The following is a 20,368-nucleotide window of genomic DNA, read 5'->3' on the forward strand; positions in this document are numbered from 1 at the left end:
AAGCTGCTTCCCAGGTTTAAGAGAAATGAGTAAGCGTACTGCAGAACAAATGACAGCCATTAATATAACACCACAAATAGTGATCATTGGTTATGGATTTCGACAGTAGGATTATAAGAAAGCACAACAAAAGTTTGATTTTGCTGCTAATTTACCACAAGAAATAGAATTTGCTGCAATTAGGGAGATGCACAAATACCCTAGTAGCAGCAAGCCAAGGGTATGATAAGCAGCAAGAAAAATTCTCGTGTTTTAAAGAAACAGACAGGCTGCCCTCAAAGAAGGCAGGTCGGGGAGGGAAGAGATTTCTCTTTCCTGCAAAGTATCAGGGGGTAGCCATGTTAGTCTGTATCCGCAAAAACAACGAGGAGTCCGGTGGCACCTTAAAGACTAACAGATTTATTTGGGCATAAGCTTTCGTGGGTAAAAAAACACTTCTTCAGATGCATGGACCCTGGGAGGCAGGCCAGTCCTCGCTTACAGACAGCCCCCCAACCTGAAGCAAATACTCACCGGCAACTACACACCACACCCCAGAAACACTAACCCAGGAACCAATCTCTGTAACAAACCCCATTGCCTACTCTGTCCCCATAGCTACTCTAGCGACACCATCAGAGGACCCAACCACATCAGCCACACCATCAAGGGCTCATTTACCTGCACGTCTATCAATGTGTTATATACCATGTGCCAGCAATGCCCCTCTGCCATGTACATTGGCCAAACCGGACAGTCTCTATGTAAAAGAATAAATGGACACAAATCAGACATCAGGAATGGTAACATACAAAAGCCAGTAGGAGAACACTTCAATCTCCCTGGACATTCTATAACAGATTTAAAAGTAGCCATCCTTCAACAAAAAAACTTCAAAAACAGACTTCAAAGAGAAACTGCAGAGCTACAATTCATTTGCAAACTTAACACCATTAATTTGGGCTTGAATAGGGACTGGCTGGCTCACTACAAAAGCAATTTTCTCTCTCTTGGTATTGACACCTCCTCATCAATTATTGGGAGTGGTCCACATCCACCCTGACTGAATTGGCCTTGCCAACACTGGTTCTCCACTTGTAAGGTAACTCCCTTCTCTTCATGTGCCAGTATATTTATGCTTTTATCTAATTTTCACTCCATGCATCTGAAGAAGTGGTTTTTTTTACCCACAAAAGCTTATGCCCAAATAAATCGGTTAGTCTTTAAGGTGTCACCGGACTCCTCATTGCTTTCCTGCATAGGACATCAGAGGAGAAAACTATTAGCAAAAATGCAGTATTTGAAAATCATCTTCAGGAACCTGCCTGTCAAACTCCAAGGGGAGAAGAGATGAGACTATTTTAAAACAGCTTCTGAAGCTTCAGCAGGCCAGATGTAAACCCCAGCAAACAGTATGTTGCTGCCAGAGTACAGAGGCTCTTAGCTGATTCTTATGCAATTCTGGATGCCACATTTTAGGAAAGATGTGGATAAACTGGAGAAAGCCCAGAGGAGAGCAACAAAAACGATAAAAGGTTTAAAAAACCTGACCTATGAGAAAAAAAATTAAAAACTGGGCATGTTAAATCTTGAGAGAAGAAGACTGAAGGGTGATGGCTGATAACCGTCTCCAAATATATTAAGGGCTGTTATAAGAAGGACAGTGATCGCCTGTTCTCCATGTCCACTGAAAGTAGGACAAGAAACAATGGACTTAATCTGTGGCAAGGGACATTTGGTTTAGACAGTAGGAAACATTTTCTAACTCTAAGGGTAGTTAAGCTCCGGAATAAGCTTCTAAGGGAGGTTGTGGAATCCTCATCACTGGAGATTTTTAAGAATGGGTTGGACAAACACTTGTCAGGGATGGTCTAGATTTACTTGGTCTTGTCTCAGCATAGGAGGCTGGCCTTGATGACCTCTTGAGGTCCCTTCCAGCCCTACATTTCTATGATTCTATGATGCTCCCATAGACATTGTTCAAAGTAGATCTGCTTCACGTTAAGGTTTCCATCTTAGTAGATTATGTGGTTCAGAATTCAGACCAATATCCTTACAATGTGCAGAAAACTCATAAGGTTATATTCAGTTAACTTTAGCTAGCAGAAGTGGATATTTTAGGAGCAGTTTTAGAATATAGGGTCAGTAGTATGTAACCTCTTGGTAGCTGGCCAAGAAACGCTTTTATCATGCCTTTGCCTGCCAAGACATCTCAAGTCTTAGCTTCTAAACATTAGCGTGATAATGAATATTCTTTGCAAAGGAAAATGAATGAACCTTCAGTTTTGATTTATAAATTGAAACGACAATAGCAGCTCTGAGCAGGAAGTTCTAGAGAAAAGAACAATTTGGCTAGGACAGTTGGTACAGTATCTTGCCACTCAATATGAAATCAACCTGTTTTTCCAATGGGCAGAATGATGGATTTTTCTATAATCTTTAATATTCCAGACCGTATTCTGGCATGGAACAGAGTAAACCCATAGCGTGAAGTTTTCATTAACACGCTAACAAAAAACCGCACCAAAGAGGGTATGCTCTCAGACACACACAGAGATAGGTAAAGATTCCAAGGTGTTAAATTAAATCTTTTGGGCAAATTAGTTTTATGCCCAATATTTGTGTATATCCAATTTAAACCACTCACAACTTACACAAATTCAAAGAGTTCTTATGAAAAAGGTAAAAAAAAAAATCTTTGAAATACAGATAAAAAATTAGAAGTAAATGAAAAATTGTTTATGTGACAAAAAGGAATAAAGGAAGCTGCAACCTTGAAATGTAAATCTATTTGTACTGGTGTCTGGACTAAGGGATAAAGTAATATATAACTTGCTAATGAAGACACCACCACCTAGCCTCGCCAAACCACAGTGAACTAGAAAAGAAGAGAAGAATGGAAGTGAAGAACATTTGCCCTTGCTGGGACACTGACAAACAGACCAGCTGGCAGCAGAATAGTTCAAAGATAAGGTGCAGGTTTCATCTTGATTATTCTGTGTGTATGGTAACTAAACTTAGAATTCAGATATCTATGCTTTTTCATAGATTTCCAAGCCAGAAGACACCCATTATGACCTCCTGCCTGACCTTCTGCATAACACAAATAGAACTTCATTCAATGATTCCTGCATGAAGCTCAACCAATTTCTGGTTGAATTAACACATACTTTTTACAGAGACATCCAGTTTTGACTCCAAGCAATGGAGAATTTACCAGATCCATTGGTAATCTGTTCAGTCGTTAATTGCCGTCTCTGTTCAAAATATGCATCTTACTTCCAGTTTAAAACTTTGCTGATTTTTACTTCCAGCCATTGAATCTTGTTATCCCTTTTGTCTATCACTTTTAAAAGCCCCATAGTATCAGGTATCTTCTCTCTGAGCTTGTCTAAACTTACAAGTTTTGCTGATACAGATATATTCCTGAGCAACAGTACAAAAGTAAGGAAAGAAAAGCATTGGTTGAAGAAAGAAGAGTACATGGAGTTGGCATAAGGAATATAATATTTTTAAATTTTTTTATTTTAAATTTCAAAACATGTCTAAGCTGTGAGTTAGCCCCCGTTAAGTTCTCCATACAAAGAAGAATCCTGGGATCGCTTTCAGATAACTGCACCACATGAGAAACAATCAGCTGAGTGACTGGCAAAACCTGGTGACTTATCTTTGGCAAATATTACTTCAGCAATGGACTAAAGTTGACACAGTACAATGACTCAGAGCTGATAAGAAAATCAGAGTGCAAAGTCTACTCAGTGATTTCTGCTTTATATATTGCATGATACAACAAATAGCCCTTCATGTATACTGTACGTTAATTTTCATCCATTTTAGTATTGCAGTGTTGGATTGTAACACTAGGTTAGCCTTATTCCCTCACTGTGATGGTGTGTGGCCATGGGGTTGGGGGGGGGTGCGCTTTTGCTAACAGATTGCTAACAGTTAAGTTTCAGCTGTGATTACTTAAAATACTGTTAGGTTTTCAAACTGTCAGATGAAGCCTTGTTTTATCAATACATTTTCACATCTAATTTATCAGATGATGGTTTGACTGGATTTATGTTGTTCACTTGGTGCACGTAAGTTCACTCATAATTCTTCAGAAATGTCAAAATTAAAAATATCGATGGGGGTTGTTCCTGTGGAATATCCTTTCACATTAATAACACCATACTATCTAGGTATTTATTCCACACTCTCATCACCACAAAACATTATATGAGAGAGAGAGAACAGCACGGAGAGAAGAGAAAACCCTGGAACACACAGGATGGCTGGAAACTTCACTTTACAACTATTCTCCTCTCCCCCAATCCTAATCAAGGTAAAATAACAATGTAAGTGTAAGTGTGTCTCCTCTCTCTCTGCATCTATGTATGTAAAACATACATATGGGATGCCTATGTTAAAGGAGTGAGGCTTGCATTTAGTTCTGAACAGTCAGTTTTGTGGTCATCCTCAGTTCCTTGGGAAGGGTGTTTCACAGACCTTGACCAGTTGCCAAGAAGTCTCCATCTCCAGTTCCAACTAGCCTCTATCAGCTGATATTAAGGGACAATGAAACTATTACAAACATCTTGAAAAGAGCAACAGAGGGTCCTGTGGTATCTTGAAAAGAGGAAGAGAAGATCTGTGAAATAGCTCACACCTAGCCCACTGAGGGCCTGGAAGATCAGCATCAGGTCTTTCAACTTGATCGGTAGACAACGCCACAAACACAACAGTGGAGTAACCAACTACACTCGACTTGCCTGTCAGAAGGCCTGTTGCTACATTCTACACTAGCTGGAGTTTCTTTAGTATCTGTGGATTCCTATCCAAATATAACATGTTGCAACAGTCCAATCTCAAAGTCCATTCGGACTACCACAGGATGTAGTCTCCTAGCAAATCAGAAATGGAAAATGTTTCAATTTGAGAGTTTAGTATCAAATAGAAGTTCAGGAGGATTCCTGGACCATGCACCTGGACCATGTGATATATACCCTATACTAGCACTAAGAAGTTTAACTGGAGCTACTGAACTCAATTAAGGCATGTAGTTACATCTGGCAGGTGGGCCAGGCCCAACTGAAGATGAAGCCTAGCTGGGTGGTGAGCATAAAGGGAGGAAGCCCAGATGAGAAAGGAGCTGCAAGGAGAGAGGGGAAGAACTATGCAGTTCCTCTCTGGTCACTAGAGAGTGAAGGAAGGGCCTAGAAACAGGCAGATTGTACGGTAAACCCAGGAAGGAGCTGTGGGAAAAGGCCTGAAGGAAGGCCAAGGTAGGAAGAAGTCCCAGGGAGGCAGCAAGGAGTCTACAAAAGCAGATCTTAGCTGCGTGCCACATGGTCCCTGGACTAGAACCCAGAGGAGAGGGAGGGCCTGAGTTTCCCTACCTGCCATCGGAAAAGGTAGCTTGGAAACACCCTGACAAAAACGACTGCAGCCTTTGGAGCCAAGCCTCCAGAGAGAAAGCCCTGGGAGGTGTCACTTTGCACAAGAGCAGGACGACAACCTTGCAGAGTCTGGGAAGGGGTGAAGAGTCTGCAGAAAAGCAAGCGCAGGTAGGGGTGAAGAGTTACGTTTATTTGAGTTTAGTTTATTGGATGGTTTGTTTACCCTGGAAAGGCAGAGGCTTTAAAGTTACCTATCTGGAAGGCCAAACCACTAGAAGAGAGTCCACTGCAGGGCCAGAGCAACTGTTGGCAGGGGGCATTAAAAGGAGAAAGAGCTGCTACACCACACCCAGCCACAAGGGAGTATGCCAGCAGGGAGTCCACTCTTCTACAGTATCACTTTGGCTACAGTGGTGCTGACAAATTCTAGTGCGGGTGAAGCTGTGCGTTGAAACGTCTTCCTCAATTCACTAGCATCACTTCAGTCTTTCCTGGGTTTAGTTTCAACCAATTGATCTTGTTCAGATATTGGAGCAGCTGGGGAACAAACTGCTGGATAAACAAAGTTGACTTTTTTTCCCAATACACATAAGTAGACTTCCTAGCTGATACACTGTAGACATAAATGAAGCGAGTCACAATTGTCAGTACTATACAGTGGAGGCTCCTCACTCCATCACCCTTCTGGACCTGTTCCTAACAGCCTGCCCCCCTCTCCTGTGGCAGCCACAAGTGGCAAGAGCTGGTTGAGGTTGCAAAGGCCTGGGCCCACCAGAAGGCCAGATTCGGTACCCCTGGGGTACCTTCATAGCCCAGCCGGCCTCCTCCTCTGACATCATAAGCACTTTGCTCCTTTCTGCAAACTCAACATTGCCAACGCTAAAAAAGTTCTTAATGAAGAAGTAGGCAAAAAAAACTGTTAACTTTCCGGTGTTTAACCAAAAGAAGACTACTGCAAACTAAATGATGTAAGCAACCACGTATTAGAGAAAGAAGGTCTGTGTAATTTTAGCTTGTGTACCGAATGGATAGCTTTGAACTGCTAAAGACTTCAGTATAACAGAAGCTCAGCATCATTGGCTGACCTCATTGGTACTGTCTCTTTGTCATCCTAAATTACTGGGGAAATAGGGGACGTTCCCCCTCATTTGAGTAAAATATGCCATTTAAGTTGAATTTTCTCCATATTAGTATAGTTTTCACTACAGATGCCAAGAGACTGAATTACTTCCATTGATGTTCCTGGCCTGGAAGACCTCTGATAGTTGTGCATATGGTTTCATGACGACAGGTGGTTTCTATCCAGGTGAATAAGTTCCATGTTCACCTACAGTTAATCTTTGGACAGATTTTCAGTAAAATGGGGAGAAAAGTACAAGGCTGCCCTTCTTGAATGCAGGTATCTGGGTAATTAAAGTAATGGGAAACATGTCATCCATATCTCCCGAGCTTATTAAACCAAGTCCTTGATCAAGCAGAGGCAGGAAGACGTACATGTATGTTATGCTACAGATGGGTACAAGAGTTCCAAGGAGACAGTGCCTAGCACAATGGGGTCCTGGTCCATGAGTAGGTCTCCTAGGCAACACAGTAATATGAATAATAAATAATAATGAGACTACGTATTCTCTAAAGACTCTTTTTGGTGTGCTCACTTCCTCTTCCACACCAGGAGTCAAGAGAGATCACCGAATAACTTGCATTGTTGGTTATAAATCTAGCTGAAAAAATCCTCAACACATTCTCCAAGCCAGGTTTGGGGGCGCGGAGGGGAGGGTGTTGGTGGTGGTATTTTTTTTTTTTTTTGTTAAGCTTCAACTTCTAAAATCATTTTTGAAGTTAAAAATAAAGAGCAATGGTGCTAGTCATCCATGAAGTATGCTTCTTTTCACACTTGTACACTGGAAGAGGAAAAATGATACAATACAAATTTGAGGGAAGTGTGATGCTGGAAAAGAGAAGAGTCAAAATCCACGATACTGCAGTAGAATTGTGCATCAAAGCATAAAACTCAAGTAGATCTGCAAGCATAACCTAAAGCCCTGCTGTTTATCTGTAGTCTGATAAAAATCTGATTTCAGCCTGTTCTAATGTTTGTGAGCTTTTACTCTAATTGGCTGGATTGAATGAGACCTGAAATATATGCACACAGTTTTAATTAGAGGGATGCAGTATTGTAGATACAATACTAGTTATTTGCAAATACAGCAAACCTGTTGCTTAACTAGCTTTATTCAAGATAAACCTGAAAATCATACCCAAACTGGCTCTGAAATGCAAAGGGAAAGGGAAATGCAAACTAAACATCTACTCATTCAGTATGACACACAGGGCTCGTCTACACTACCACACAGGGTAGATCTAAGATACGCAACTTCAGCTACGTGCATAGCGTAGCTGTAGTCGATGTACTTAGATCTACTTACTGCAGTGTTGAACACTCCCCTGTCGACTCCACTTGCACTCATTCTGGTAGAGTACCAGAGTCAACAGGAGAGAGCTCAGCAGTCGATTTATCGCGTCGACACAATAAATCGACCCCCGCTGGATCGATCGCTGCCCGCTGATCCGGCGGATAGTGTAGACAAGCCCATAGAGAGCAGAGTCTACTTCACAGCATCTAAAATGATTGGAAAAATTGAGTTTTCAGATAATGGATAATATGCCTTTTTTAAAAAAGTGTACAACAGGTAAGAGAGTTGGGTATAGTAGACAGACCATAGTACTAGAAGACAGGAAATCCTGCATGCTAGTTCTGATTTTAACTCCAATACCCTTTGTGGTCTTGGCAAATGAATTAACCTTTGTAGACCAGGCCTGGTCTACACTTACAAATTAGGTTGACATAGCTACATCACTCATGGGTGTGAAAAATCTATACTCCTGTGCACTACAGTTATGCCAACCTAACCTCCAGTGTAGACATAACTAGGTCAACGGAAGAATGCTTCCATCAACCTAGCTACAGTTGCTCGGGGAGGTGGTGTTCCTACAATGACAGAAAAAACCCTTCTGTCTGTGGTGTAGGCAGTGTCTACACTATAGAGCTATGTCAACATAGCTACAGCACTATAGCTATCCTGGTATAGTCCCTGTATTATAAACATACCCTCAGTTTTCTCATCTATAAAGTAGGAATGAAAATACTTGCCTCCATAAAGGAATGCTTTATGAGTAAAAGACTGCAGACACTCTGAAGCTGTGCTCTATATGTGCTCTTTTTAAATAATAAATATCATTATAGCTCCAAAAACAATATCCATTTAGCGCTGAACTGTTTGAAGTCCAAGATTTGCTCTGTTCAGTTTTGGACAACTGCTAGAAAACCCCCCAAGAGGATTGAATATGATGTCTGATATAAGTCACTAGGGCTAGTAGGAGATGTATGACATTTACATCACTATCCATTACAGAGCTGAATCTCTCAGCTTTCTAGTAATATAATTCAAAATTTTCCAGGCCTAGAAAAAAACTGCATCAGATGACCTTCAAACAGCACATTTTCAATTGCCATCTTGCTTCTCTGTCTTCCTCCAATTTTAATTCCAGCAGGATATTAATGGTTGGTAACCTGTGAACTCCTAGAACTAAAAACCAGTGCTTTATACCATCTGGAAACTTGCAAACCCAACTGCCAAAGAGTATAAAGCAATAATATGTACCTAGCAGTTTGAAAGATACCATCTCTACAATCTTGTGGAAACACTGCACTTCACGTATGTATACAGTGCAAATGGGAGCGACCTTCCCAGCCCAGACAGGCTTGTGCTAGGAGGGCTTTAGCTAGGGCGCTAAAAATAGTGTGGACTCTGAGGCTCAGGCTGGAGCCAGGTTTTCAAGCCTAGGGTGTCAGTTATTTTTAGCACACTAGCTCCAGTCTTTCTACCTTGGCTGGGAAGCTCGCCTCCAGCTGCAGTATAGATCTACCCAGAGGTGCTTAGCTGGCAGATCAGTACAAACACTCTGAAGACCAGTAACAGTTTCAAAACACCGGTACCCACAACCTTGGCAAGAAATAAAAATTGATTCTTACGTTTTTGTTTTCCTGCATGGTGTAACAACTGCGCCTGTACTATGGTGGAACACTACACTGATCTAGTACATACTTTATAAAAATCAATGTAGAATGTCAAGAGGAGCAGAAGGAAATCATACTGCAGTTCTGAATGATGATTCACCAAAGGTACTGGAACTCATATCCCCGCAAAATTGTATTTCAATATTACAGTGGTTGGTTATACAAGATGCATGCATAGAGGCATGTCCTGTAAATAACATAAATTTGACAAACCGGCTTAAGTCACCAGGCCAAGTTATTGAAAAGCCACACCAACAATTCTTAAAAAGAAAGAGAGGATAGTAGCTATTGATCACTTCAACTGTCCCACAATAACCAACATCAATGAGATTCCAGACCTATATCATGGAGAGTAAATCCCTCATATATGGTCCAAGTCATTAGAAAGAACAGGTTCATTTTACTTCCAACCTGATATAGGACTGCTAACTCCAGACATTCAAAAATCATAAATAACACCCCCTGCCCTCAAAATCATGAGTGGCTTAAAAATGAGATTAAAAAAAATCTGTGGAGTTTTATTTCTCTTCTGATTCCTTTAGGGTACTCTTGAGTTACATTTTCAAGTTCTTCCTGGCAACCCTGAAAGCTGATTTTTTGGGGAGGAAGGGGAGACAACTGCTGAGATTGTCAAATAATAATATGATTCCTGGAATTGGGGCTTGAAGAAAAACACCAAATATCATGAAAGTTGGAAGGAGTTGATCTATCTTGTTTTCTCTCACTCTTGGGAAAATCTCTCGCTCTTGTAAACATAACTTTTGACTGACCCAGTGTGCTTACTCATTCGATTCTAAAACAACTAAAGATGTCAATTTAATCTCTTCCTGTGCACAGGCAGCATTCTGTGGTGGGTCAGAAATGACAGCTGTTGTTATCTGGCCTCCTAACACAAGAAACAGATGACAGTTCTAGCATTAAAAAGTGCTATATTATGTTGTCTTTTTAGTCAAACAGACTTTTAACATCAAATTAATTTATATCCAGTCTGACTTCTGGTTTCTGAACTTGATGGCTCATTAAGAATTGCCCATTTACACGAAGATGGATCTTCACATTGAAAACATACATTTATTTTGGAATTAAACATAGAAGTAACATGCCATCAGGATAAGAATGCACACATCTCTAAGGGCTTGCAGTTCTGGAAATGTCATAGGACATGTAATCACTTAAAATGTCATCACTGGTGGGAAGGGCGATCTTACATGTAAAGCAATGGACGAGAGTCAGGAGAATGGAAATGCATAAATAATATCAAATATGCTATTTTTGAGATCTCAAATTTGTAAAACACACAGACTTACATTACGAAGAGATTTTTACTCACTAAAACATCAGTATCTCTACAACAATCAGGTAAAAGCCATTCTTTACACAGCTTTAAGGTGTTACCAGCATCAACTGTAGCACTAGACAAGGATATCTGAAAGCCGGGGTGGGAGCACCCAAAAAAAAAGAACGATTTTCAAGTATTTTGCTCCAAAATGCATAAATTATTTGTAATATTTCAATATACATAATTACTTACATTTTGACATCTTACGGTTTTGTATGTATTTTTAAAATATTTCAATTCACTTTTAGAGTGCCAATATATTTAATAGCATCAGTGGCAAGTAAATTTAAGAACACATTTTAGCCATTTCTCACTTCATCCTAGAAGGAGGTCACAAAACTGATTTAATGACTGGTGTAATTTTCATGGCAACACAGTGATGTCATACACAGAGGATTCTGAGCTTTCAATGATTAAACAGAAGAAAAAAAGATAGCTGGGGAGGGGAAAAGTCTTGGCATAAATACAAAAATAGTAAAGCAAGTTAGAAGAGTAAGTTGCTTTTTGTAAAAGTGCCTGCATCCAGACTCTTGCAGTTCTCCTCTGTGTAACAGAAGTCTCTATAATAAATAGGGTTAGGCCTGATCTACATTACAGAGTTAGGTTGGCATAAGGCAGCTTATGTTGACCTAACTCTATAAGCCTCTACACTAAAAATGTCGCTCCTGATGTAACTCGCCCGCTACACCAACTTAGTAACTCCACCTCCCCGATAGGCATAGTACTTAAGTTGACATACTTAGGTCGACGCAGTGTCAGTGTAAACACTGCACTGCTTATGTCGATTTTAGTGGCCTCTGGGAGGTGTCCCACAACGCCCTACTGTGACCACCAGGGTCACCATTTTGAACTTTGTTGCCCAGCAGCCAGGTACACAGGTGAGCTCTAAATGCTCACAAATTTTTGAAATTCCATTTTCTGTTTGCTCAGCATGGACAGCTCACCTAGCAACTGCCCAGCTGACCATGCTGGTTACACACTGCAGACCTGCTCCTGCCTGGAGTACACAGGAGGTGGTGGATCTCCCATGTCTGTAGGAAAAAGAGGCTGTGGAGGCACAGCTACGATCCAGCTGTAGAAACGTCCATATCTACAAGCAGACCACTCAGGGCATGAGGGAGAAGGGCTAAAAGAGGGTCCCGTAGCAGTGCCATGTGAAAGCCAAGGAGCTGAGGCAGGCATACCAGAAGGCAAGGGACGCTAACAGCTGCTCTGGTGGTACAAAGAGCTGCATGCCATCCTCGGCGGAGACCACCCACAAGAGCCCCATGGTACTTCAGAGGAGTCAGAGTCACAGGCCCCCGGAGTGAATAGTGAGGAGGTGGTGTTGGATGAGGGAGGAGTAGTATGGGGGACAGGTGACTGGGGGATCCAGTGGTACAGCGAGCCAGGACCTGTTTATTCCAGAGCAGTCGAACCAGTCCCTATAGTCCAGCATAGGTGAGCCTAATGCAGGGGAAGGAACCTCTCGTAAGTGGGCAGTTTGCTTTTCGTAAGTGGGCAGTTTGCTTTGAAACCGCAGGGACATCTGTTCACTTACTCTTTTTTAAATCATGCTTGAACAGGTAGTGAAATAGCAACTTTGCCTCTATTGGTTATCTGCTTCTCACTCCCTTGTACAATTAAGCCGAGGGGGCCCTGCACAATAGTTTATGTGCACTGGGATGTCCCATGAATCCTCCATAGAGATCTAGAGGAAACTTTCCTGCAATCTTCTGCTGAAGGTTTCTGGGCGGGGCTGCCTTATTTCTTCTGCCACAGTAGAACACTTTCCCATGCCACTCAGCAATTACTTCAGCAGGTACCATTGCAGCACGCAGGCTAGCAGCATAGGGTCCCGGTCTGCAGACAGACGCGTGCAGGAGCTGTTCCCTTTCAGCCTCCGTTACCCGCAGGAGTGAGATCTCAGCTAAAATCACCACTGCCTGTGGAAAACGGTGCCAGTATTCAGTTCAATTTCCCTAACCACATATAGTCATAACCATGAGCTACCATACCCCCATTGTCCCAACTCGCCCCCTGCCTTTGGGCTGTATTCACCATGGCTGGAACAGCCACTGTGCTCTATGAATCCCAAGGAGAAGTGAGAATGTAACTTGTGTGTGAGTTCAGTATACCAAGTTTCCATTTATCTTGTGAATACACTCTCAATAGTACCTCTGTGCACTGTATCTTTTGCAGCTGGAAATGTGACCTTGAGGGTCTCTCCATCCACACCAGTGGAGCGGCTCAGTCAGATAAGAAGAAGAAGGAAGAGGACGTGTAGTGACATGTTTCAAAAGATCCTGCAACCCTCTGGTGCTTCAGATACTGAGCACAGGGCTTGGAGGACCACCCTCATGGACAGAGATAGAGTGGAGAGGAGAAAAGCAAAGGAAAAGGAGAGAGACATGCAGCAGGAGATGCTAGCACTTCTCAAGCAGCAAACAGAGATGCTGGAGACTCTTGTTGATCTTCAGGTTCAACAGATCTGTGCTCGCCTTCCTCTGCAGCCCATAGATAGCTGCATTCCGGGACCTCCCTACACACATACCACACATTCCCAAGACATCCAGGGCTGATGCACTACCCCATCACTCCACCCTGGGGGAGAGTACAGGCAACCACAGCCACACATACACTGACTTGAGAGAGAGACGGTTGGTGTATGTGTTTGTGAAATGAAAATGACTCTTCTTTCCCCTTCAAAGGTTCTTTTCCTTGTATTTATAATGTTTCATTCAGTTATAAATCTATTTGCATGGGTTTGGAATAAAAGTCTATTTATGGAAACTTAATTCATCTTTATTAGTTCACTACATATGCTGGTTGGGTCTGACATCATTCGCAGATAATAGCAATAGGTACATTCATTTGCAATGTTATATTACTACACATTGAGCACTCATTACAGGGTTCATACGGGGGTGCAAAAAAAAAAAAACAGTGCCAGGCACAGCACACTACAGCAACATACTTTACTGTGGCTCACTATTAAAATGGTCTTTCAAAGACTCCCTAATCCATATAGCCTGATGAGCTCTTCTTATAGCCCTGGTACCTGGCTGCTCAAAATCAGCAGACAGCCATTCCACCTCCGCCCTTCACCCTGGCAGAAACTTTTCCTCCTTTGCTTCACAGATATTATGAAGCACTTAGCAGGCAGCTATAACCATTGGGATTTTTTTCCCACTGAGATCAAATCTCATGCGTAGACAGCACCAGCAGCTTTTCAAACAGCCAAAGGCACATTCAACTGTCATTCTGCACCTGCTGAGCCTGTAGTTGAAGCGCTTCTTGCTGCTGTCGAAGTGGCTGGTGTACGGCTTCATGAGCCATGGGAATAAGGGGTAGGCTAGGTCTCCCAGGTTCACTACTGGCATTTCAACATACCCAATGGTAATCCTCTGGTCTGGAAAGAAAGTCCCTACTTGCAGCTTTCTGAACAAGCCGATGTTCTTAAAGATGCGTGTGCATGCACCTTCCGTTACCATCCTGCGATTATGTCAGTAAAACATCCCTGGTGATCCACCAATGCTTGCAAAACATAGAAAAGTAGCCCTTTCTGTTGATGTACTCTGTGGAAAGGTGGTCTGGTGCCAAAATAGGGATACACGTGCCATCTATCGCCCCACCACAGTGCAGGAACACCACTGGTACAAAAATCATCCACTATGTCCTACACATTGCCCAAAATCACAATCCTTCATAGCAGGACGCAATTAATGGCCCTGCACACTTGCATCACAGCAACCCCCACAGTGAATTTCCCTACTCCAAATTGATTCCCAACTGATCACTAGCAATCGCCACTTGCTTTTCCACGGTCAGTGCAGCTCTCATTTTGGTGTCGCTCCACTGGAGGGCTTGGGAAAGCGACACACACACACATACACACACACACAGGAATGTGGCCTTGCACATCTGAAAATTCTGCAGACACTGCTAGTCATCCCATACCTGCATAACAAAGTGATCCCAACAGTCAGTGCTTGTTTTTCAGGTTCCGAACCAGAACTCCACCTCTGCAGCTGCTCTGTGAATCCAACAACCACCTTGAATTGTTTCTTTCTATGTCCCACAGCAACCTAGCCTCCAAGGAGTCATCATGTTCCCTGTAGCTCCTCTCGCAGCTCTGCAAATACTGCAGAATCAGGCACGCCATGCTCATCACAACAAAAAGCTGTGCAGGATCCATGCTTCTCACACAGATGGAGGATGCGTGGGTTTGTGGGGCTTTTGAAAAGAGGCACAAAACATTATGGGATGGAGATAAAATTATGGGTTAGAGAAAACTGCACCATGTTCCCAGTCAGCCCTGTGTGACTCGTTTGCCCCCAAGAAGCCGTGCAAACCCTTCCCAAAACACACTGCGCTAGATGGTGGCAAGTTGCACAGTGGGGTAACTACAGACGGTGCACTGCTCTCTGCATCAGTGCAAGCACTGCTAGTGAGGACGTGCACCACCCACACAAGGAGCATACTGTGGACATCTAAAAGTGATTTTATTACGTCATAACTTAGGTCGACTTAATTTTGTAGTGTAAACTTGCCCTTACTTATGGTAACAGAGGTCCCTGTGCACAAAAAGGATATGAAACAGCGACACAGACCAGAAGCTGACTGATCTTATAAGCAAACAAACAACTGACAAGTTTTTCAATTTCTTTAAAAACTACAAGGCATGAACTATGCAAGTATCAGTCTCCAGTTTGAAGAACCTGAATTTTGAATTGCAGCATTCTGTGAATTAAAAAATATAAGAATTATCTCCCTCAATTTCTAGGCTTTTGATTATAAAGTGGGAAGGGACATTTAAGACAAAGCTTTATTTGAATCAGAAAAATAAACTGTTTCCAAAAATATTTTGCAATGCTTGTATAATGGCCTCAAGAGAGTCAGTCATTTAGACAACTATGCTACTAGCAGCCACAAAAGCGACATTTTAGAGCTAGCCCTGCTCGGAAACAATTGAAACTTTCTCCAGTGCAAAGTCCACACACAGGCAGCAGTGTTTCCCTGCAAGCATCTAACAGTTTCATTATTGTTTAACCACCCCGCCCCCTCCAAAAAACCTCCAACAATCTATTAAGCTTCACATTTCACCCGTCTCTGCAATTAGCCTAGTGTGTCAGGCACATATGGGAAGAGTTCCCTGGATTCACATGAGAAAAATGCTAATTGTCTAAACACAGAAGACATATATCTTCCTATCATTATAGAGATACTGATCATTTAAAAAAATATATATTTCTGGACTCCAGGACCCATTTGTGTTCAAAATTACAAAACCAGGTACCTGTGAAGACCCCATTAGAGACGCGATGAATAAAGGTAGCTCATTGCAAATAGTTAAAGGACAAAGGGTCCACCAATCCAACTCTTTATACGAGGGACTCCTCACTGAGACCACAGCGGAGTTACCAGTTGTGTTGTATCAGAATGCACTAGTTGCACAGTACAATGCAGCTTGAATTTGCTACTGATCACCCCTCCCATCCAAAGAATTCCATTGCTCAGCGGCTAGCCTGAGCCACCGCTATCTAGAGAGAAAAAAGTTCCCAAGGAATATTGACGTGAATGTGTAAGAAAACTATGAATGCATGATGCAAGCCTACAAAACATGTCATCATTGCACATAAACAGAAAGCACTATAAATACCCTCTCATTAGCACATGTTTACAGTGGGTGGTTTTAACAACCACAAAACTGACTGGTATGGTATTAAGAAGCGATTTACTGATGCCATAAAATGACTGTTTTTAGAGCAGATTGTTTTGACACTGAAAAGAGAGGATGACAATATCAACGTAGGCTTGATCTACACATACAAGTTGCACTAATGTAGTTAAATCAATGCATTTTTGTGTGTGAGCACTCTTACATAGGTTAAAACCCGGCTTACATAGTTTAGCTCTAAGTCTAAGTCTTAAGTCTAACCAGGTGCTTCAGAAGAAGGTGTATGATCCCCACAGTAGACAGGTGTAGGATAGCCTGCCTCGATATGAGGTTTCACCATGATCTCTATAGAGGCAAACTTAAGGCCTGAAACATTAGATTTAATATTCCTTCCAAAATATTTAGGCACTGGACAAAAATTTAAATCAGTCCTAGTCCCCAAGGAATTTACAGTCTAGGTCAGGGGTGGGCAAACTTTTTGGCCCAAGGGCCACATCTGGGTATGGAAATTGTATGGCGGGCCATGAATGCTCACAGTTCCCGGTCAACGGGAGCTGCAGGGCCGCTGCTTGGGACAGGGCAGCGTGTGGAATCCCCTGGCTGCCCCTGGAGCCGGAGGGGAGACATGCCGCTGCTTCCGGGAGCCGCGCAGAGCTAAGGCACGTGGGGAGCAGGGCAAGCCCCAGACCCCACTCCCCGTCGGGAGCTCAAGGGCCAGATTAAAACGTCTGAAGGGCCGGATGCGGCCCCCGGGCCGTAGTTTGCGCACCTCTGGTCATTATAAGTAAATGAAACCAACAAACTTGGTGGGTTGAATTACAAGGCTACAGTATTACAAGTAATCAGCACATCTTTAGCTACAAAAATTAAAAGCATATACTTCTAAAGCCAACAACAAAGACAGGGAATACAGGTTTGGGACGGGGAAGGCAGGAAGGAATTAGATTGACAAAATAAATGCATCTAGCATGCTAACAAGCCCCAGATAGTTTACAGATATTATTGCATGGCTTTCTGCCTTAAATTTATTTTTAATCCTGCAAGCATAGGAAGAGAGGGTACAGAGACACTCCATTCAAAGGGCATAACTCTTGTGGAAACCTGAGTTATTCTAAGTCTATTTCACCTCAGTAAAGGCATGAGTAAATAAACATTTATCTACAGACATAAATGACAGTGGAAGATATATTTGCTTTCATTAAAGTCTGATTAATACTGACAGAGGAAATGTCCAAACCACACTACTCTATAGTTAGATAGTTCCCCAACCACTCACAGGATGCATCCTGAAGCAGCCAGCATTGGCCAGTGTGCTAGACAAGATAATGGATTTAGGTACATCAATTTGTTTCATTGGACCCAGTTGTTCCATTAAAGCCAGTTATGATTATCCATAGGGCAGCTTGCTGCTATAATCACAAATCCTTCTCACCACCAACATTGTGAGCACAGAAGTTGTTATAGGGACATAGTATTTTGAATATGAGAGAAGTGAGGGTCTAGAACAGTGGTTCTCAACCCACGGCCCAATCAGCACAGAGCTGCGGCCCATGTGACATTTTCAGGGCCATACAGGTAGCGTATATTGCAGGTGTGGCCAAACTGTGGCTCATGAGTCACATGTGGCTCTTTTACAGTTAAAGTGCAGCTCCTGGAGCCCCCCAAGCACCCCACCCATTCTCCACCTTCAAGACTGGGCAAGGGGGAGCTTGGGGCTTCTGCCCTGCGGTGGTGTGGTGAGACTAGGGGCTTTGGCCCGGGGGTGGGGGGATGGGGAGGGGTTAAGGACTTTAGGCCTGGGGGGGAGCATCGGGACAGAAGCCCCACAGCCCAGCAGGCGCCGCCCCACAGGGCGGGTTGTGTGCGTCTTCTGGCTCTCGCACTTCTGAAGATTATTGTATGCAGCTCAGAGGGTCAGTAAATTTGGCCACTCCTGGTATATTGTGTTATGTGTGGATGAAGCCCACCTAACACGGAGAGCTGCACGTGTGACCCACACTGGTAAATAGGCTGAGAACCACTGTTCTAGAACATTCAGGAAATAATATAAAAATATTGTTTAAACACAGATAGTTCACCCTCACTACTCTTCTGCTAATACTTCTATGGGTTCACTTTATTTGGATCTGGCAAAATAAAATGGTACTAGTGAAAATTATGATAGTGAGTAAATTTTAAACAAAACCAAAAGGGATTAATGTAGCCATCTATGCCATATCAATTTGCAGTTAGTACAGTTATTGGAAGAAAAAGAAACCCCACTGCCTTCAAACCTGCAGAAAGATAATCCTAAATAAACAATTACTGTACTTTCCAATCACCAGCATAATGAAAGGGAGTGCTGAAACTAGAGAAGTATTTCCCTTAGTCCAATTCCTTATTGAGCCAGTCAAGTGAGAAAGACCAAGTGAGTAACACAACTTAATACACCATAGCATAATAGTTCTCCAAAGAGAAAATCTAATTAAGAATTGCCCAACATGCTCTAGGACATACCGTATACATATTCTGTGAAAAAAGTTGGTGGCAATGCAGAGTCTTAGTAAACAATACATAAATGACACACACTTCCATATCTTTTGGCAGACTAAACAACATCACCTTGCACACTACTAGAATCTGTGAACTGTAAAGCTAAATTCTTCTGGCTATGTAAATTCTTATATCATGCTTACCTCTACAGTCTTGGAGTGCCTTCTGCTATCATAAAGATACATTAGATTAAGATACATGAACTGTTACAAAGTGCAAGAGTCCTTCCATTAACGTTCAAAACATGTAAAGTGATTGCACGTGCTCCCTTCCCCCCATAAGTGCCTAATCTGTATAAATTCAGACTGGACTGTGAGTAAGTGAGTTTTCAAACTGATTTACAACTAAACATAATACTGTAATGTTTGTTAGAAGCCTACCTTGACAAGGCATGTCATTACTTCCCCAACAACAGAGGCAACACTTTGTTTAGCTTACAGGAAAAAGCCTCTGAAGAACAGTCAAACTACCTTTACTTTTCACCTGGCTCACAGATAATGCCTCCCTGCTACATTTCCATCATTGTTTACACTTTGTTAAGAGAAATATTTAATTTTTGCCTGATTTTGTTTATGACATAAAAACAGGGAGGGTATTTCAACTAGAAGGGTAAAGTTATTCATTGAGAAATTAGTTTGGCTCCGTTACATCAAGAAAACGGCATCCTGATGCCACTGGCATTGTACCAAACGAGCGCCCTTTGGACGTGACAAAATGCACATGAGAGCAAACAGCTTAGGCAAAATGACAACGCTTGACACTTACACAGCACTCTACTGTCTGACAGCATTTACACACAGTAACTAACTGAGCCTCACAACCCTCTCCGAGGCGGGTCAGTGTCACTGTGGCCATTGGACACATGGGGAAAGTGAGGCACACAGAGAGAGAACGGGACTTACCTGCCAGCACTGAAGCCAGGGGTTAGAAACACAGCAGCTCCTAACTCCCAGTCCCCACAATCAGCCAGTCCTTTACCCACCAGCCTTTGTTAAGGGGCTGTCCAACCCTTCCCCAACCCCTCTGCAGAAATACAGCCCCCTTCTGTTCTCCTCACCCCCTGCCCTAGAGAGAACAAAGCCCAATAACCCAACACACACACACACCCCCCCCCCCCCCCCCCCCCCCCCCCCCCCCCCCCCCCACCCCCCCCCCCCCCCCCCCCCCCCCCCCCCCCCCCCCCCCCCCCCCCTCTCCCCTGCCCCCCCCAACCCCGGGCACCCCGCCCCCCTCACCTGCTCTGCCCCTCGCTCCCGGGAGGGGGTGTCTCCGGTATCGCCCGGCCCGGGCCCGCCCCTCCGGCGAGGGGAAGGGGACGGCGCGGGCGGCTGCACCGAACCTCCCCCTCCGCCCCGCGCGGCGGCGGCGCTATGACAACTACCCACCCCGGCCGGAGCCAG

The 20,368-nt window shown here is 43.1% G+C and overlaps 1 protein-coding gene across 2 annotated transcripts in view; it reads right to left on the reverse strand.

Annotated features, from left to right (window-relative positions):
* The window catches only part of RFFL (ring finger and FYVE like domain containing E3 ubiquitin protein ligase), a 41,265-nt gene extending 20,897 nt beyond the window's left edge, over positions 1–20,368 (reverse strand). The window contains exon 1 of one of the 2 annotated variants that reach the window (XM_026656489.2): positions 20,204–20,368. The gene's annotated coding sequence lies outside the window, so the exon portion shown is untranslated. Of the gene's footprint in view, positions 1–19,870; positions 19,965–20,203 lie in introns of those variants that run through there. The other variant, XM_026656490.1, reaches the window with a different exon arrangement.

The sequence above is a fragment of the Terrapene carolina genome, unplaced genomic scaffold (assembly GCF_002925995.2).
Source record: "Terrapene carolina triunguis isolate 2854851 unplaced genomic scaffold, T_m_triunguis-2.0 Scaffold231, whole genome shotgun sequence".
Taxonomy (NCBI): domain Eukaryota; kingdom Metazoa; phylum Chordata; order Testudines; family Emydidae; genus Terrapene; species Terrapene triunguis.